This window comes from Mus musculus, chromosome 5 (assembly GCF_000001635.26).
Source record: "Mus musculus strain C57BL/6J chromosome 5, GRCm38.p6 C57BL/6J".
NCBI lineage: Eukaryota > Metazoa > Chordata > Mammalia > Rodentia > Muridae > Mus > Mus musculus.
Window position 1 is genome coordinate 106,251,929 of NC_000071.6, and position 21,544 is coordinate 106,273,472.

The following is a 21,544-nucleotide window of genomic DNA, read 5'->3' on the forward strand; positions in this document are numbered from 1 at the left end:
CTGCGATGTATGAAACAATGAGCAGTTGTTTAACATGCATGGTGTTAAAGAAAATGAGAGAGACAAGTGTCCAAATGTTGTTCCCGTTGTGATACAAATTAACAAAACCCACATTTCAAGATGTTGAGCACACATGTGAAACAAAGGAAGCTGAAAGGCAAAGAACAAATTAGTTATGTCAGAGGGAAAGATAGCAACAGTGGGCAGAGAAGAACCCTTACAATGTCCTGGAGGTTTTACATAACAGTTTAAGCAAAGAGAAGAATAAAACTATACAAGGTTTATGACACAGGGAAAATAAAAATGTGAATAAAATCATAGAATGAACTTGATGGAATTTGTGAGAGCTTTCATTATGTGTCATGTGATATACAACCATTCAAAGACACCCTGACAACTTAAAGGGCATACTCGGAAGCAAAATCTTAATCAAAATATACCAAAAAATGCAAACAGTTATGACAATATATGATATGAAAAATGCTCAATCGATCAGGAAAAAAGGAAGGAAGGATGAGACCAAAGTAAAGCAGTAAAAAAAAAAAGTAAAAAGCAAAGTAAAGCACAGAGAAAGCTCAACCGTATCATAGTTAAGATAAACACTCTAAGCTCTGAGTCCATCTGAATTAAGTAAAAAAGGCAACATCCACTGTACTCCATCTGCGAGAAATCTGTCTTAAATGTAAGAGAACAGAAAAGATAAAAGGGTAATTTCTCTAGCTCCTCCATTGGGGGCCATGTGACCCATCCAATAGCTGACTGTGATCATCCACTTCTGTGTTTGCTAGGCCCCGGCATAGTCTCACAAGAGAGAGCTATATCTGGGTTCTTTCAGCAAAATCTTGCTAGTGTATGCAATGGTGTCAGCATTTGGAAGCTGATTATGGGATGGATCCCTGCATATGGCAATCACTAGATGGTCCATCCTTTCGTCACAGCTCCAAATTTTGTCTCTGTAACTCCTTCCATGGGTGTTTTGTTCCCATTTCTCGGCCCCCAATGGAGGAGCTAGAGAAATTACCCAAGGCGCTAATGGGAACTGCAACCCTATAGGTGGAACAACAATATGAACTAACCAGTACCCCGGAGCTCTTGTCTCTAGCTGCATATGTATCAAAAGATGACCTAGTCGGCCATCACTGCAAAGAGAGGCCCATTGGACTTGCAAACTTTATATGCCCCAGTACAGGGGAACGCCAGGGCCAAAAAGGGGGAGTGGGTGGGTAGGGGATTGGGGGGGTGGGTATGGGGGGCCTTTGGGATAGCATTGAAAATGTAAACGAGGAAAATACCTAATTAAAAAAATATCAAAGTCAGATTAAGAAGGCTACATATTTTAGATATAAGTAGACCTGAGACGAAGTTTACTCATTAACCTCCTTGATATTATTATATAGAGATTTAATTATCTATTGATGATATATTAAAAGGATATGCTTTTGAGTGCATTGTTTTTATTTCTATAATGAGTATCTGACATTCAGTTTCTTAAACAGTCAATAAAGATAACATAAATATATGTTAAATTAAAAAAAAGAAAAGATAAAAGGTCTTCCTTCCACAGAAGCAAGAGCATTAACCACAAGGAAGCTAGGCTGCAAATAGTAGCAGAGTGGACCAGAGAGAAATGTAAGAGGCTCTGCAGAATGGGAACAGAGAATTCCAGAAAAACAACTCTACACATACAGGTATGCAATAACAGAACTGTAATATACACAGAGTACATTTCTATAAGATTATACAAAACCAGACAATTCCAACTGAAAATTCCCATTCTGTTCTTTCAGTAATAAAACAATATAATAGATATATATCAACAAAAATGTGGAGACTTTGAACAACACCGCCATGCAATTGGACCTAATTGGCATATATGCAACAGGCCATGCACCATAGAAACAGAATTTTCTCATATGCATACAATGCAATTAAGATAGTGCGCAGTTGATGTGGGCTGGAAGGTAACTCCCAGTAATTTCCTTTTTGAAACAAGGTTTATGCAGCTCATACTATATATATATAGCTCATGCTATACAGCTTAGCAATAGTTTCTGCTCCCAATCCTCAGCCTCCATCAGGCTGGTATTAAAGGTATGCACCATAGTGCATAGTTTATGTGGTGCTCAGAACTATACCTATAATCTCCTCTGTGCTAAGCAAGCACTCTACCAACTGAGCCATATCTCCAGACTCCACATCAATAAATTTAAATTGTTTAGACCATATAGAGCATAATTATAACATAAGAAACTAAGCTGAAAATCTCAATTAGAAAGGTACCTTGGAAATCACAATAAGTCTGTTATTTAACTACCCCACAGATCAGAGAAGAAATTTTGATGGAAAAATTAAAATATTTTTTTACTGGAGATATGATGTTTCGACAGTTTGTGATAGAGAAAAACAATACATATTGAGACTTTTATAGCTTCAAACTTTTATTTACCTACTAATAAATCCCTTGAGCTTTCATCTTAAGCTGGGCAAGGAAGCACAAGTTAAGTACCAGTGGAAAGGAGAACTATAATCTGAATCTTCAGGGTGCTGAGGAGTTCGAGGCACCAGAAGTCTCAGACCCAAGGAGGTTGGTGCCACTCCCAGCTTTTCCCAGAAGCTCACTGTGCAGTGAGTAGTGCAAAGACAAGAGCTGAATATAAACAACTGGATGCTCAGCTGTGGACCAGCCATCTATACTAATCTCCACCATCCAAGGCTCAGGGCACTTAACAGAATGGCAGATGTAAAGAAGGTCAGAGCTGGCTGATGAGGAGAACTGTCAACTCACAGCAGCTACTGTTACCTACATAAGACTCACTCAAACTGAAGCAAAGGCCATCCAGAGACTGCCTCACCTAGGATCCATCCCATCTGCAGACTTAACACTATTGCTGATGCCAAGAAGTGCTTGCAGACAGGAGCCTGGTATAGTTGTCCCCTGAGAGACTCTGCCAGCACCTGACCAATACAGATGTGCATACTCATACCCAACCATCAGACTGACCCCAAGGACTCAATGGAAGATCTAGGGGAAGGACTGAAGGAGCTGAAGGGAATTGCAGCTCCATAGGAATAACAACAATATCAACTAACCAGACCAACCAGAGCTCCCAGGGGCTAAACCACAAACGAAGGATTATACGTGGAAGGAACCATGGCTCCAGCTGCATATGTAGCAGAGGATGGCCTAGTTGGTCATCAGTGGGAGGAGAGGCCCTTGGTCCTGTGGAAGCTTGATGTTCCAGCATAGGGGGATGCTAGAGTGGTGAGGAAGTAGTGGGTGGGTGGGTAGGTGGGTGGAGAACCCTCATAGAGGCAAAGGGGAGGGAAATGGGATGGGGGGTTTGCAGAGGGGAAACTGGGAAGGGGGACAACATTTCAAATGTAAATAAATAAAATAACCAAAAGTAAATAAGTAAAATAAAGACTTGCTCAAGATCTCACTCAAGACCCTACTCTACACGTGGAGCTATTGGCAGTAGATGGCTGCTGAGGGAACCATAGCCACTCTCCTTTGGGGACACGCCCACCGTTCATTTGACCCTGACTCTTTGGATAGCCTTAGATCCACCCATATATGGGTGTCAATAGTTGGACTCCGTGAGTTGTTAATAACCAAAAAAGGTAAAAAATAAAAAGAGGGCGTGTGGACTACAGGGGAGGGGGAGGGTCAAACAAGGGAGCACTGGGAGGAGGTAGTGGTGAATGGATATGATCAATATACACTGTACAAATGTATGAAACTTATAAATAATGTAAAATATTTTAAAGAGACATAGACCAGAGCATCAGAGTTTTAGAGCCAGCATAGACTATACCACAAGATTGACAGGAGAGTCAGAGAAGAGGGGATCAAAATAATAGATGAACTCAGTGAGACAGAAAATAAATTATAGAAAATCAATAAAACCAAAAGCTTTTTCTTTGAAAATAATCAAGAAAATTGACGAACATCTAGTCACTATCTATAAGAAACTTACAATGAAAGTTTTTAATTATCCTGATCCTAATTATCCTGATCTCGGTGGATCCATAAGCCAAAAGGAACACGTACTGGAAAGAGGTACAACTTCTATTCACAGAAAATCCCAGATAATCCAAAAGTAATAAGATAAACAACTGGCTGCCAAGGCAGAATCAGCAGAGTCATGAGAAACCAACCTGCAAAAATCAAAATATTTTTAATATTTAATAAAATTCTTAATTTTGTATTTGAGCATAAGTTAAGATAGGAAGTTCTTAAAATATTATTTTAATGGCATCAAGAGTTTAAAACACGCAAGAAAAATACAACAAAACCCCCAGTTTTCTGTTGGCAGTTGTTGAGAAATTGTTAAATATTTAGATCGTCTATGTGAATTGTAAGAGTCAATATTTTTCAGATCAATTCTCCCCAAACTTAACCACATATTCAACTCAATCTAAGTCACAACAGCAGCAATATTTTTAAAGATGTGTTTGTGTTGAAAGTTTTAAAGGAATTGAAGAGAAATTGCAGTGGCAAAAGTTTTGTGAAAACGGAAAACAAAATGTAACCAAGAGCCTGGGTTAAGAGTTCACCAAGGCCCACCTGTGGGAGCAGGCAGAGCTCACCACCGCCCACTCATGGTGGCAGACAGAGCACACCACCGCCCACTTGAGGGAGCAGGCATAAAAGCCTGGCATTCCTGGTAATTTTGAACAAGGACCCTGAGATAATTTGATGCTTTTCAACAGACTATAATGAAAAAACATGGGTTTTTATCTGCAAAATATGTATTTCCATCTTTACTTCACAGTATACACAAGTACCAACATGAACTGAGTCATAGACTTCAACATAAACATTAAAACTGTAAAATTTACTAATGATGTCTGTATTGTACCCCTCCCCCCAAGGCTCTGGGAGCATCACAAAAGAGATATAAATATATTGTAAGAGCCAGAAGTCAGAGAGGACCACAGCAAAACAATGTCTTTTGTATATGACAGGATGGCTGCCCTCACAAATCCACAGCCCACACAAAATCAAGGCAGTCAGAATTCTAACACTGAGTCAGAAGGGTTCATCTCTGCCTATCTGACTCCCAAGCTTTCTCTCTCTCTCTCTCTCTCTCTCTCTCTCTCTCTCTCTCTCTCTCTCTCTCTGTGTGTGTGTGTGTGTGTGTGTATTTCTATCTCTGTCTCTTTCTGTATCTGCGTCTCTGTTTCTGTGTTTCTGTCTCTTTCTCTGTCTCTTTTTCTGTGTGTCTTTCTGTCTCTGTTTTTCTGTCTCTGTCTCTCTGTCTCTGTCACTCTGCATCTCTGTCTTTCTCTCTCTTTGTGTGTCTCTGTGTCTGTGTCACTTTCTCTGTGTCTCTGTCTGTCTCAGTGTTTCTGTATCTGTCTGTCTCTGTCTCTCTTACACACACACACACACACACACACACACACACCATGACAAAGGAAAATGAAACAAAGAGACCACTAAAAATAACACAGTTAGCACAGTTTGTGTTGGCAGCTATTCTTGGGTGTGCTGCCTGCCCCTGGCCTGTGGCTGTATACCCAGTGACTCTCTGTTGGAGACAACTGATTTTCCCTTGGTCAGGAGGGATCCATTGCAAATAATTTCTTGGTTAGGGGTGGGGCCCTCTCAGTGCTGACATCCCATCTGGCTTGACCCTGTTCGTGTCCTAAATGTGCTGCCAGTCTCTGAGTTCATAGGTGCATTGGTCCTGTTGTGTCTAGAAGATGCTGTTCCCTTGGAGTCACCCAGTCCCTCTGCTTTCCCTCTTGTTATAGACATTTTAATCCCAACCTCATAGACATTGTTTCTACCTTACCTTCATCATTCAAATCCCCGATAAAAGACACATACAATCTTTGTAGTTACGATAAGCTTTAATCAGCACTAGAGTGGGGCAGATATCTATCCTCTATACTATGAGAATCTACTTTCCTATCAATACCCCAGAGTTATTTCTGGGCTGCTCTTAACTCCAATTGGTCAACCCCCAGGGCCATGTTTTCTTGACTCCTGCCCCATGGCAGCTTCTTCTTCCTCCTCCCCTTCCTCTCCTTTATGTGGTTCTCCTCTAACCCCAAGCCCAGGAATCCTAAACCCCACCCACCTATGTCTCTTCTGCCCAATGATTGGCTGTTGGCATCTTTATTTACCAGTCAGAAATGACTTGGGTGCAGGGGTCACATAGTGTCACTTGGGTCTATGTACTGACTCCAGGTCTTGGGGGACCTACACTTAGCATTACAATAGACAGTGAGACCAAACCTCAACATCTTTTCTTGAGCTTTTAGAGGAAGTGTTAGATAAAGATACCCATTTAGGACTAGGTGCTCCAAGACCTCTCAGTCTCACACACTGTCTGGTTCTGGGATATGTCGTCTATGTCAATCCCCATCTACTGAAAGAGGAAGCTTCTCTGACGAGGACTGAGAGACCCAGTGATACACCAGTATCAATATCTCCATAGATAAATGTTTACAGCTCCCTTATTTCTAAATTACTTCATGTGACATATCTCCCAGTTAATGGTACAGAGTCCCAGAATCATAGAAAATACATATTTTTACACAATAACTATTCTCTTTAAAGGGACTCTAGAATGACTTCAGAGTTTCATTTCCATTACAAGGCAGCGTCCTCCTGAAGGCCTGCCTCCTTGACCAAGAGAGAAGTGGAAAGGGCAGATACACTGTGGCTGACCCTACAACCATACACAGCATAAGTAAATCTCAGACTGTGGTAACTGATGGTTCCAACACGAAGTGAGATTGCTTGTTTATAGCATGATAATCTTCTCCTGCTACCGGGCCATTGAAATGATCTCACCAGTGATTTTTCCAGAAGTTTTGGATGGTTTCAATTTTTATGTTTGTACTGGCTAGTTTTGTGTCAACTTGACACAGCTGGAGTTACCACAGAGAAAGGAGCTTCAGTTGAGGAAATGCCTCCATGAGATCCAACGCTAAGGCATTTTCTCAATTAGTGATCAAGGGGAAAAGGCCCCTTGTGGGTGGGACTATCTCTGGGCTGGTAGTCTTGGGTTCTATAAGAGAGCAGGCTGAGCAAGCCAGGGGAGGCAAGCCAGTAAAGAACATCCCTCCAAGGCCTCTGCATCAGCTCCTGCTTCCTGGCCTGCTTGAGTTCCAGTCCTGACTTCCTTTGGTGATGAACAGCAGTATGGAAGTGTAAGCCAAATAAATTCTTTCCTCCCCAACTTGCTTCTTGGTCATGATGTTTGTGCAGGAATAGAAACCCTGACTAAGACAATGTTTATGCCTATATCCTACTTCATGTCAATATCTGGTGTACTATATTCGGTGGGTATATAATATGGGATAGTCCATAGTTTGCACATGGGCATCTGGTTTTCCATCACAGGCAGTAATGTGGAAAAGAAGCAGGTGGGTCTCTGTGAGTTCCCGGCCAGTGATCTGATCTACATAGTGAGTTCAAAGCTAACCAGAGTTGTGCAGTGAAATACTGTCTCAACAAGCAAATCAAACAAACCAGAGCAAAACAAAAAACCCTGGTTGAAGATTTGTGAGTTCATACCATGTTTATAGCCATCACCCTGGTTGAAGATTTGTGAGTTCACACCGTGTTTATAACCATCACCCTGGTTGAAGATTTGTGAGTTCACACCATGTTTATAACCATCACCCTGGTTGAAGATCTGTGAGTTGACACCATGTTTATAGCCATCACCCTGATTTAAGATTTGTGAGTTCACACTGTGTTTATAGCCACCACCCTGGCTGAAGATTTGTGAGTTCACACTGGATGTTTATATCCATCACCCTGATGGGAGGTTTGTGAGTTCACACCATGTTTATATCTCTATGAACCTTTAGGAAAGACAAATCCAGTTCATACTGACAGGGAGTCTATCAATTATCTAGAGCTGATCATGTGGAGGTCTTGGTAGAGAGCACAGGGAGACATTGTAAGGTAATTAAAATGAGTATTTTACATTTGTTTATTTGTTTGTTCATGTGTGTGGAGGTCAGAGAACAACATGCAGATACCCAGTCTCTCCTACCATGTTAGATACCAGGGATCAATCTCAGGTTTTCAGGATCTTTACCCACAGAGCCATCTCACAGGCCCTGAAAACGTATGTCTTGATTGTGGTAGTGAGGAGTGTACGTCAGTCAGAATCTTTTCACCTGAATGAGTTAAGGTGGCTTCTGTGACTCCTTCTGGACAGTAGCTGAGAGATTCCTAAAGATAGAGTACAAAGGTGCTTGGCAGTTCAGGAGGGAGCTGCTTTCTGAGGGAAAAGAACATTTACAGAGTCACTGAAGGCTGAGAATGCTTGGTGAAGGGCATGAGAGCATTGCTAATTAGTGTCACACAGCCCCAGAATCACGAAGGCACGTGCTGCTACTTAATGACTACTCTCTTTAAAGTGTATCTAGAAAGACATCTATTTCTAGAATTTTGGGGGGGAAGTCAACATTATCAAAACATCACCCTATTTGAACATGAGAAGAAAAAAGGAAGTTTCCAGAATCTTTCTTTTTTTAAAAAACAAAAACAAATTTAGGTTTAAACAAACCAAACCAAACAAACAAACAAACAAACCAAGCTGTTCTTAGCTAGTCACTACCCACTACCACCAAGGCCACAACTAGATGCAGAAAATACTTAAGGAAACATAGTCCCTGACAGTAACCATTCCTGTTATCTTAGATGACAGGCACAGTCACAAGACATGACATCCCGTGTATACAGACATGGTGCCACTTGAACATCTGCAATCTGGAGACACTAACCAAGCATTTTAGGAAAAAAAAAATCACACCCCAGGGTTGCTGGGACTTCCAGGAAAGCTGCGGGCTGGAGGTTTGGCATACAATTTATCTTCAGCATCTAGAACTGACACAAATATAGAGGAGGGGCCAGAAACAACAGGAAGTGCTCAGCCCTGGTGGGGGGGGGGGGGTGGTCAGGACACAAATTAAAAACCTTTGGTTGCTTTCTCCAACTGGTAGCAGAAAGTAAATGATTAATTCCAAACACTGACAAGAGGAGTTGAAGGTGTGTGCTGAACTTTGCAATTTCAGAAAAAAGATGATATTTTGTGGAAGAAACTTGGAAATGTGCAAGAAAGACCGGGATCTTTGGTACCAAGGAACTCAGTACAGATTTTTTACTAAAGACAAGATCAGATGGGGAAAAACTTACAGGCTTTCACTATTGAAATGATTAAACAATGCAATAATATTTCCAGTGTTGTTTAAACAGCAAAAAATTAAGAGACCACCAGAAATCCAATAGTATGTGCATGCTAGAAATGTGGTATGGGGTGTACTGTGCATGTACACAGTGTGTGTGTGTGTGTGTGTGTGTGTGTGTGTGTGTGCACAGAACATTTGTGTATACAGTGTGTGCACAGAATGTACATCTATGTGGGATGGGTGTACACAGGGTGTGCTGTGCATGTGCACAGACAGTGCGTATATACAGAATGTGTGTATACACAGGCTGTGCATGTACACAGAATGTGCATATATGTGGGATGGGTGTACACAGGGTGTGTTGTGCACAGAATATGCATATATGCAGGTTGTATGAGTGTACAGAGTATGCTGTGTGTATACACAGAGTGTTTTGTACATGTACACAGAGTGTGCATGTGCACAGAAGGAGCATGTAAACAGTGTGCATGTATGTAGGGTGTGTGTGTGTACACAGAGTGTGCTGTGAGTATACACAGAATGCGGTGTGCGTGATCACTCCTATAGGCATGCATTCATGCTAAAAGTGAAAGTGGACTACAGAATTAAAGCACACAGCACTCACAAGTGTGTTCAAGACTGGTGCTCATGAGCACAGGCCAGGAGAAGAAAATGAGGAGTCACTGAACTTTTGTAATATTTTACCATTTACATAATAAAGTAAATAAATATTAGCTTTTCTGCTTAAAATAAGTTTAAAACCGAACTGAACAAAGTACTAAAAGCTGCAGAAAAAAACCACATTCTCATTAAGAGGAAACTGGTCAAAAGGAGACAATCAAAAGACCACAGAGTCTGAGCTGGGGTTTAGTTAGTAAAGGGCCAGTCTTGTGAGTTTGGATTCTTGGTATTCGTATCAAAGCTTAGCATGGTCTTCTGTGTGTTTGTGATCCTAGCACGGGGGCGGGGGCAGAGATAGATTTATCCCTGTGGCTTCCTGGCCAGCCCATTTAGAGAACTGGAGAGCACCAGGCTTAGCAACATACTCCATCTGAAAAGGTAATGTAGAGAATGACCCAGGAAGACACCCAAAAATCAACCTAGCCACCATGTCTATTTTGCCTGAACACTTGTGCGAGCGCACACACACACACACACACCACCACCACCACCACCACCACCACCACCACCACCATCATCATCACCCTCAAAGCTGGTTAACCCAGTAAAAATATTGTTTTGGCTTCGTTTAATAAGACTTACAGTACACAGTGTCATGTTTTAATACACACAGGCGTAGTTATAGTGATTGCCACAGCAAGCACTCCATCATATTTATCAACTTATCTACAGTTACTGGGGTTTGGGGTAAAAAAAAAAAACCACCTAAAATCTCCCCTTCCCCTGTGCTCTAATGTTATTGTCTATAGTTGTGACACTATAATTAGATCTCTAGACTTACATAGCTAGAGCCTTGAACCTTGGCCTCAATCACACCTTTTGTGCACACACTCCCTGATGCTGGTGACGACTACTTTATCCTCGATGTGTCTGTTGTCTGGGTAGTTTTTCTTTCTTAGATCCTATGTGTAAATGCCATCAAGAAAGATTTTTCTGTGGCTGACTTACTACAGTCAGATTCATCCCAGTTGCTGAAAATGGCTTGATCTCCCTTTATAAAGCTAACTGATAGTCTAATGCATATCAAAAAGTTTTACCCATCAGCAGACATTTCCATTGTTTCCATATCCTTGCTTTTATGAAAGCTGCCTTGACTGTGGGCATCAGTGCCGCAGAAGGTGGTGATTTGCTTCCCTTGAGTGTGAGATTGCATGGTCATAGGGTGACTCTTTATTAACTGCTTTAGGAGCCTCCAAGTCATTCTACAGGGTAGCTGTACCAATCTATACTTATCAATGGTGCATGCAAGCCCCCCTTTCCCACACTCTGATCAATACTTGCTACCTCTTGCCCTCTTAATAACAGAATTTTGAACAACTGTGAAGTGGCCTCTCATTTAACTCTAACTTGTATTTCCTGGATGATCAATAAGCCCCTTTTCATATGTCTACATTCCTTGTTTATGTCTTCTTTAGAGAAATGTCTACTTAGGATATTTCTCTTACGTGAAACATAAAAATCAAACCGAAACTGCCTGAAGACTTAAATGTAAGATTGTAAGCCTTAGAGCTTCTAGAGAAACATGGAGAGGAGAAACATCTTAGCATTGTCTGTGGAGGCTTCTGTCACGTGTACATTTGGTAAAATATCCAGAAACCCTCCCCACGGCTTTAACAACAAGTGTGGTGTCCTAGTCAGGTTTGCTGCTGCTTTGGTGAAACACCGTGACTGAAACCAACATGGAGAGGAAAGGACTTCCTTCACTCACAACTCCCCGGAATAGCTCACCATCAAAATCAGTGAGGGCAGGAACTCAAGCAGGACGGGAACCTGGAGGCAGGAGCTGATGCAGAGACCGTGGAGTGTGCTGCTTACTGGCTTGCTCCCTATGGCTTGCTCAGCCTGCGTTTTTACAGAATTCAGGACCACAGCCAAGGGACGATACCACCCACAATGGGCTGGGCCCTCCCCATCAATCAATAACTGAGAAAATGCCCTACAGGCTTGCCTACAGCCTGATCTTATGGAAGCAAGTTTTCAACTGAGGTTCCCTCCTCTCCGATGACGTTAGCTTGTCAAGTCAAGCTGACATAAAACTAGCCAGCACACGTGGCTATATCACATTGAAAGAAACTTCTGCACAGAAAAGGAAGTGCTCAACGGAGTGAAACAACTATCCACGGTTTGGAAGAAAAGATTCAGGAACTATGGAACACACAAGGAGAACTCACTCGAAATAACAGGTGTGTGTGTGGAGGGGGGGGTTGGGGGGAGGCGGGAGAAACCTAAAGAACTCATTCAGTCTGGTGGAGAACTCAAATGGCCAATCATATTTATGGACATCAGATTCAACAGTAAGAAGACGAGTGCTTGTGACTGTTAAAGTCCTGGCGCTTGGGCTGTTACTTTATCACTAAGCACAGTGCAGTGTCAGGAACATGGAGTACCCTGCTTGTACATGCAAGAAGAATAACAGTGAGCTCCCAGCCCCCTTCTAAGTATGACTGTGAGAAGTATAGGATGCAGCACAAATGGGCATTGTTTGTGAAGTAAGCCTCAGCTACCATCATTGTTTAGCCCTCCTTCTTTGAACCAGGTTTCTACCATGCTGCCTTCCTGAGGACCTTGAACTTGAAATACAGCCAGTTAAGTATTCTGAAACTTTAACATGTCTGGGGACAAAGACCCAATCGCGTAAGTTCAAGTCTACCTAACCACCCCTAGCACATTAGACTGTCTATAAGTAGTCCGTTAGATGAAGATAAAAATATCAGAATAAATGGTCTCAGTATTGTTTGAGGAAGAATATGAGCAAATATAACCTTGGGAGGCATGAGGGACCAGTGTTTAAAAACTCAACTTCCTTCTGCAGTGGAGACCCCTTAGGCAATGAAAAGGAGGAAGACCCTGGCACTGCCCCCTGTGGAAGAAAAGGGTACTTCTAAGACCTCTCCTAGAGCAGCCAGCGCAGTTGGGCAGATGGCACACTGCACTGTGCAAGCAATGGAGCCTGTGAAGAGAAACAGAGGGTCATGGCCGCCTGTGCACTCTCAGCAGACTGAAGATTTACTGGAAATGGAAGGGGCCTGTCAGCCCAGAGACTCCAGCAGCCATCCCACATAGCTTTCTTCCTAAAAGTTTTCACTGTGCCTTGCTACCTCATGGTAGGGTTCCACAAACTGACCTCCAGTCTCAAGACTGGCAAGGTCACAGCACAGCCCCTGATCTAGTTCCAAAAGTATTGCCTTGGCGTCGGTCGGCAAGTGGCGGGAGTTTCTCTCCCCTGACGCAACATAAATGATTTCTGATTTTGGTTGCTGATATTGTTGGGTGTTCTGAATGCATTTATTTAGCAAACATTGACATCACACTCTGTTTGTACTAAGCACTATTCTTAGCACCACACAAATGTTCCTGGTTCCATCCAACTCACTGCTGCTTCTGACAGTGACATTCTCACAAAGAGACTGCAGAAACTGTCAGTGTCTTTACCGCAAACAAGAGACAGCCTCATCTGCTGCCCTCCAACTGGTGTGTGTGTGTGTGGTGGTGGTGGTAGTGGTGGGGTGATACAACACAGTGTGCTCTGAGAGCTGGGGAAGGGGCTTTGTCTGTCCTGTTGGGATGTAAATGGCTTCCATCCCATCCCTAGGGAGTCAGGTCATTAGAAATGTTTTCCCTCACTTGAATTGATCCTACTTCAGCACTGAGGGGGATGCTGGCCACCCCACCCCCTGCCCAGTCCTCTCCTTCCAATAGGCTTGCCTGGCACATCAAATGACAGATCTTCTCGGTGATATAGATGTCTAGTTTTCAAAAATCTTCAATCAAATTTCACTCCCTCGAGCCCTTTTTCTCCTCATTCTTCCTTATTGGTTAACACCTTTGTAATAATCCGGTGTCCAGACTGTATCATTTTATCACTTTCCGGCTCCCCTCCCAGGTGGTGTTTACTGTGACTCTAGGGCTTTCGGAGCTTCTGCTTTCCACTGGGCATCTGCTTCCAATCATTTGTCTCCAGGCTCCTCACTCCGTCCTGCCTTCAACCTGGCTTATTTTCTCTCTTAAATTTCCACGCGTCCCAGATTCCAGTCACCTTGTCCACTTGGAATGCACACCCGCGCTTGTGGCTTTACCATGACCTGAGTCTTAATTCTCCGTAATCAGTGGGAGGCGTGAAGATATGTTCACAGGAGTATTTCATTAATAATGATGGATGCGATATCACTTACTGAGCGCTTCCCATGGCCCTGGCCAGGCACCAGGCTCAGCATGTTCATACATGCTTATAAGATCACACATGATCTTACAGTAAATCATGAGCTGTAGCTGCTCTTTCTATCTGATTTTTACATAGAAGGAAAGCTAAAGTTTAAACATGTTAAACTTACCAAGCTAGTGTGGTAGAATTCAACCTCTGAGGACTTCACGGTCACCCCCAGCTACGTAAGCCTTGACCTCAATGAGATTGGTCTATGAGAGATAAATAAATACATAACTAAATAAAATTAAATTAAATTAAATAAAGATGCTAAATAGGCAGACTAGAATTCACACCCAAATTTTGAGATTAACTATTAAACTACATGGTATTTAAAGTAAGCTTCGTCTTTCAATGGCATTGCAGAGACTGAAGCAGGGAGCCCTGTTTTATAAACTATGCTATAAACAAAATAAAAAACCGAAGGAGATTTCAGAAGTTTTCTAGTTCTAGTCTCATTTGAAAGACGAGGGCCCTGAAGCAGGTAAAGAATGGTTTGCTGAGTATGGATCAACTCTGACACCACACTGAAGGGTGACTTCCTGGGAGATACTCTTCCCTGAGACTCAGTGGCTCTCTCTGAGCCATAAGGCCAGGCACATAGTGCTGCTGCATGTAAGTTGCAAATGAGTCCTGCATTTCACCCTTCCTGTGTTACTAACACTGTCATCTGTCTGTCTGTCTTTGAGGAATAGACCAGAGCCTGTCTTTCTGCCCACTTGGCCTGAAGAGCAGAGCTGCTGTGTTCTCCCTCTCAATACCAACCCAGCCCCTACCCTGCTCCTCTCTATTCCCTATGCCTGCCTCTCTCCACTTCTCTACTTAGTTATCTCAAACCAGTGATTCTCAAAGGGCCAGGACATGCTACGAATCCCCGAGGCCCTAGATAACCCCCCCAGGCCAAAATGGTCTCTTCCCTCCTCCGAAAGATTTCCCATGTCACTCATTTGTCATTTATCGCACGCGGCCCTGTATCATCTGTTCGGTCCCTTTTTGTGTAAGAGCCCGGCTTGCCTTGAGGGCAGAGATCATATCTTATTCATCATTGCATCCAGCACAATGCCTAGCCTAAGGCCCACAACAAAATAGGTGTTCTATAAATGTTGATTGATTTATTGTACGTGGAAATGAAAATGACTTCCTTGCTTCTACAAGACCCAAACAAAGAAAGTAACTTTTCTTAGAGCCATGAGATCGACTTGGAATACACGTTTTCGAGGACTCAAAAGAAAAGTAATTGGAAGTATTTGTACTTATACGAACATAAGTGTGTCTGTTGGTAGTTGAAATGGGCCAACATGGGTTAATCTGATATTAAGCAGACAAGGACAAATGAATAGTTTCTCCACAGACTTGAGCAGTTAAAGATACTTTTTAAAAGCAGTTCTATATGTAGGTATGTTTTAAAAATTAGACAGATTTATCATCATCAGATTATAAAAAGTAGAAAAACCTGAGGGTCACTGCCCTGAGGCTTGCTATAGGTCATACTCTTTCTCATTTGGCTTTGAAAATTCCGTAAAAATGTGCAGACCCATCTTCCTGACCCTCCTCATGGAAACATCTTAGATTGAGAAGAGGCAAAGCCTTAGTTTGTCTTGTAGATGGGCTTACAGAAACTGAAGAGAGACCTATAGTCATAAAGAAGATTATTTTTGTTTTTTTAATCTTCCCTTGATACTACTGTAAGATGTACCTTTACATCTTGAGATATAGGCCGTTGATGTGCTTATGTTACAGAGAGGGTGACTAATGCCTTACACGTGTGAGGTTGGCCTCTCTACCTTGTACTTCCAGAAGGGCAGAAAGGGAAGAAACAAACACTCGTTGAGAATTTTCTAGGTGCCAGTCACCATGTTAAGTGCTTGCCCCATGTTAAAATCTTCAGCAACTTGTCCAGGTTCCGACTTCCAACAGATAGTCAATGTGAACTGTGTTTGCCCTGCTTCTGGAATCTCATGGGTGATGTCTAAGGGACCTTTTCTTTTCATGAACATGAACACCTCAGGCTGCCTTCAGGATCTGGCACTTTCGATCATATCCATATTGGAAAACCCAAGTCATGCCAGGGTTTGCTAGGATTTCCAAGTGATTTGTCACCCAATGTTCACAAACTGGAGGCTTGATCCTTAGAATAGCAACATGGGAAGATGGCGCAATGCTTAGGAGGGAGGGGCAAATGCAAGGTGGCTGTCGTGAAAGCATTATCGTCAGAAGAAATGAATGCTGGTCTCTTGCACTAAGTTACTTCTCATATAAAGTTTCTATAAGCAATACTACCCCTTGTGCCTGGCCCTTTCTGCACATGCCTGGAGTGCTTTCAGTTTTTATGACAAGTTGAGCCACAGCCAAGCCAAGAGTCAGTGAATGGTTTTTTGTTTTTGTTTTTGTTTTGTTTTTTGACCCTGTAGTCACAAGAATCATGAACAAGGTAGACCTCTTTTCTTTACGAGTATTTACTAGCCTTGAGCATTTTGCTATAGCAAGAGTAAACATAACAATAAACTTATATTCACTTTTAAGGCTTCTTATCCCTGGAATAATGACAATTCTTGTCTATACAACTTCCAGCATTCTCACAATCTCACAGGATCAGACTTCCCTTTCATCACAAAACTTGGGTCTCTGGTCAGCTTCCAGAATGCCTAAGTAGAAGTTTATATACAATAATGACGTATGTGTCTGTCTTAATTAGGGTTTTACAGCTGTGAGCAGACACCATGACCAAGGCAACTCTTAGAAGGACAACATTTAATTGGGCCTGGCTTACAGGTTCAGAGGCTCAGTCCATTATCATCATGATGGGAGCATGGCAGCATCCAGGCAGGCATGGTGCAGGAGAAGCTGAGAGTTCCACATCTTCATCTGAAGGCAAACAGGAGAAGACTGGCTTCTGCAGGCAGCCAGGAGAAAACTCTCAAAGTCCCTACAGTAACACACTTCCTCCAAAAGGCCACACCTCCAAATAATGCCACTCCCTGGGCCAAGCATGTACAAACCACCATGGTCTCCTTCTTGCTTTCTTTGTCCTTTGGGCTTTAAAGGTGTGCCTTTCCTCTTATTCATAAATAAATAAATAAATAAATAAATAAATAAATAAATCGAAAAGAAAAAAAGAAACAAGAAATGAAATTGTCATCCTTGGAAGTGTCACTTGTGGCTTTTATCTCGCTGACCCTTCCTATTAATCTCAGGAATCTGGCATTCCTCATTTTATCACACCATCGGTCTTAATTTTTAATTCCAAAACAAGTTGAAAACTCTTACGTCGTGAGAAAAGTATAGCCATGGAGATCTTCATACTTGACACTAATGTCTCTTTCCTCTTCCCAGCTAAACTCATAAAACAAAAACCCACGGTCTAGCACTGTAGCCTGAGTTTACATCCAGCACACTACTGTTTCATTTTCTCCACTTCAGTCCAGATCCCCGGTGACTAACCCACTGCTCAAATGGGAAAATGAAGTGGAAACTTCTGGTTTCTTTGGAAAGTCCGTAGTCTCAGATGGTGTTTTGCTAAAGCAGACTGGTGGAGGAATGTTTCACTGAAGCAGACACAGGTGAAAGGATGCTCTGCTGTAACAAGCACATGAAAGGATATGATAAAGGTCTCTTTGTTAAGGACATGCATGTACTGCTCCACCTTACAATGCGTAGCTGAGCTCCATTTGTCAGGACTCCATAGAGAGAAACATGCCGAACTTCTCATGAGGTTCCTTCAGCTTCTTTTTACTTCCACGGAATCAGGCCAATTGGCAGTGATATCAGATGATAGAGATCTGGGGTTCTTTTGATAAGACAAAAATCACGAGCTGAGGCAAGACCGGTGGAGGACAGGTGATATTTAGAAAGAGTATAAATAGGAGTCAGAGGACAGTGACAGAGGCGTGACTTGGCTTACTGGCAGGAAAGTTTATGTAAATGTGTCTTGTTCACTGATTCTCTAGTCCTGGGTAATTCTGCAGCCTTTCAAGAGCTGAAACTGTCTTGTCTGTTCAGCTGTTGTGTTCTTTCCTTCTTTCCTCCTTCCTCTTCCCCAGTAATTTTCTACCCTCTGCTCCAGATAATGTAAGAGACTTATAAGGTTTTGATATTGTCAGGTCTACCAGTGCTGACTACAGGGATAGATGCCAAGGACACCTCTGCTGCCACGGTCACTCTGACACCCACACTTGTTCATTAGCTGTCTCAGCTAGAGTCCTAGCTCAGCCTACACCGTGGACAAATCAAGTACCTACTGTGTTCTCAAATTCCTCTCTCATCCTTCTCCTCCCAGAAGACCAACCACGAGGAGCTGTCAGCTTTGCTTCCTAACCATCTATACTCTGTCCATCCTTCCTTAGTCTTGGGGCTGATTATCTATGAGAGTGACATCACACCTTCATCTAAACTTGATGCTCTCTACCAGGACGATTGTGTCTTCCACCCCACGAGGCATTTAGAAACAGAGAAGATATGCTTAACTGTCACCTCAGGTGTTAGAGGGGAGGAGAACTCATGCGCAGTGAGTAGATGCTCACACATCATATAGTAAAGGACAATCACAGTACACACACCAGATCCCCAAAGGGATTACCCAGCCTAGGTGTTAACTGAGCCATGACCAAGTCGTGGACCTATTTATCAGGAATTCTCAGTTCTGAGATGCTAGACTCAGTCAGAGGCAGTAGTTCCCTGTCCTTTGAAGAGCAGGGGGTCTGCCAGCAACTCAGCAGGGACCATAAGCTACCATGTTAAGAACTGGCCCTGCATGTTCAGATGAGACTGATGACACATGCACCTCTGTAGTGTGCTCTGTAACACCACCAACACCCGGTAGTATGCCCCGTGACACCAACAACACACGCTTCTGTGGTGTGCTCTGTGACACTGATGACACACACCTCTGTAGTGTGTCTGTGATACCAACAACACACACTCTGTAGTGTGCCCTCTGTCATTGTTCATTACAGTTTGGTGTTCTCCTTTGATCCATGTGGCTGTTTTTAAATATGGTCATGGTGTTTCCCTGCAAGTTTTACATAGTTCAGCGTTTTCTATAAGCTAACAAACAAGACTCACTCATTTGGAAAAGAATTAACATAATTTCAGTAGCACGTATGATAAAAGAATAATAGCACATGAAGTAAATGTTGGGTACCTGATAGAAATACTTCAGATATCTTCATATTATATTTATATGTTGTGTGAAATACTGACAATATCTTATGTATTGTATTTTTATTTCTTTATTGAAAGTGGGAAACAAGTGTTATTAATTTTGTGTGAGTTTATGTGTTCTTGTGGGAGGTATGAATATGTATGTGAACATATGTGTGCATGCATATACACGTGTGTGTGTGTGTGTGTGTGTGTGTGTGTGTGTGTGTGTGTGTGTGTGTAAACCAGAGGCCAAGATCAGCTCTCTTCCTTCCTCCTCTATTTCTACCTTTTGAGACTGGATCCATCTCTGAACCTGGAGCTTATAAATTTGTCTAGACTAAATGGCCAGCAAGCATCAGGCACCTGCCTGTCTCTACCTACTAAGGATGAGATAAAAAGTGTGCACATCTCTGCTGGGCTTTTTTATGTGGGTTCTGGGGACCAAGTCTCAGGTTTTCATATTTTCATGACAAGCACTTTGCCTACTGAACCATCTCCACAGCTCAAAGGTTATTATTTTGAAAAACAACTAATCAAGAGTGAACTATTTTCCTGAAGTAGAATGTGTATGTGAGTCTCTAGGATTCAAAGATGTGTGTTAAATCTTTAATTGTCTCTAATTAAAGATGGTTTGAAATTTAACTTTCCCAATTATCCCAATATTTTCAAAATCCTATTGATCATGCTCTTGAGACTTAGTCTCCATTATAAGGTTTTTTTCTTCTTCTAGAAATATTTCAAAGAGTATTTTCAGTTTGGGAGAGCTCGTTATTAGAAACCTGGACTATTAGTTTCATGCAGTAAACTCAACTCAATTGATGGGTGTTTGAACAAGGGAAGGTTTTTGTCTCACTGAGCAGAATATTGTCTCCTTACAGTAGACTCAAGAATATTTTGATTTGTAGTTACAAAACATTTTCAGGACACAATTATTTTACAGAGTATAATGTGTGTATTTACCTACATGCTCCTTCCTGTGCTCAGGGCTTGAAGTAGTAAATACAGTAATGTATTTGCTATGATCCTGAATCATTTAAAAAGGAAAACAACCTACCCAGGACCCTGGAGTCAAAGCCAGTTGTCAGTGCCACCCTGTCCCGTACTCTCCTGCCTTTCTACTTCAATGGTCGATATTGTTGTGTCCTTCCCAAGGACTTCCTGGCAAGTGGAGGGGCTGCAACCATCATCAAGACTGTAGTAGCCCCTACCAGACAGGTCAAGCTGCTGCTGCAGGTGTACCATGCCAGCAAGCAAATCTCACCAGATAACCAATACCCGGGAATTATAGACAGTGGTTCATAGATAATGAGCAGAGAGCCCTGTCCTGGTGTGGTAACCTGGCCTGTGTCACCAGATACTTCTCCACCCAGGCTGTCAACTTTACCTTCAGAGATAAATACAAGCAGATCTTCCTGGGTAATATGGAGCAGAGGACCCAGTTTGGACACTGCTTTTCAGGGAACCTGGTATCAGATGCCACTGCTAGGGCCACATCCTTGTTGTGTTCTGTGCACTCTCTTAATCTTGCCCATACCTGTCCAACAGGTGACATGGGCAAAGCTGGACCTGGAGGGGAATTCAGAGGCCTATTGACTGCCTGACTCAGATCTACAAATTTGATGGATCAAGACCTATACCAAGACTTCCATGTGTCTGTGCAGAGAACCATCATCCTCAGAGCTGCCTGCTTTGGTATCTGTGACACTGCAAAAGGGAAGGCTTACAGATTCCAAAATATATCTTTATCACCTGGATGATGGCAGTCTGCCACAGATGTTGCTGGCTTGACAAAGTTTACCATCACATGATATGCATAAGGCAATCTTGACCGCTGGAGGAAGACTGTTCATGGTGAGGAAAGCCAAGGTTTCTTCAAGGTGCATGGTCTAGCAATCTCATTGGTGAGGGTGAGGCTTCATCCCTGTCTTGTATGATGGAATCAAGAAGTTCACATATTTCCTAAGTGTTCCACAACCCCATGATCAGGCATGTTGTATTACATTAGCATATTTTGAACATTATGAACAGATTCTCTGGGTTTGTTTGTCTTATCAATGACAACTGCTCACTGTTTGAAAAGTGGGAAGAAATACTACTACTACTACTGCTAATAATAATAATAATAATACGTATGTCTGCCAATTTTCTACTAAACCCATTTCCATGATGACAACCATGATGGTACTCAATTACATTTTTATTCCAGTCATGACTGATAAAAATTATCAAAGAAATAAAATTTCCTTTAAAGAGAAAAGAAAAATAAAAATAAAAAACTAGAGAAGCCATACATTTTTGGAATCTTTGACATTCAATGAGACTCTGTCATAGGCCAGATAATATAACACTTATTGATGG

The 21,544-nt window shown here is 42.2% G+C and overlaps 1 pseudogene; it reads left to right on the forward strand.

The window, feature by feature from the left end:
- Gm38433 overlaps positions 1-20,943 on the forward strand; it is a 33,959-nt pseudogene extending 13,016 nt beyond the window's left edge.
- Positions 20,944-21,544: the final 601 nt, after the last annotated feature.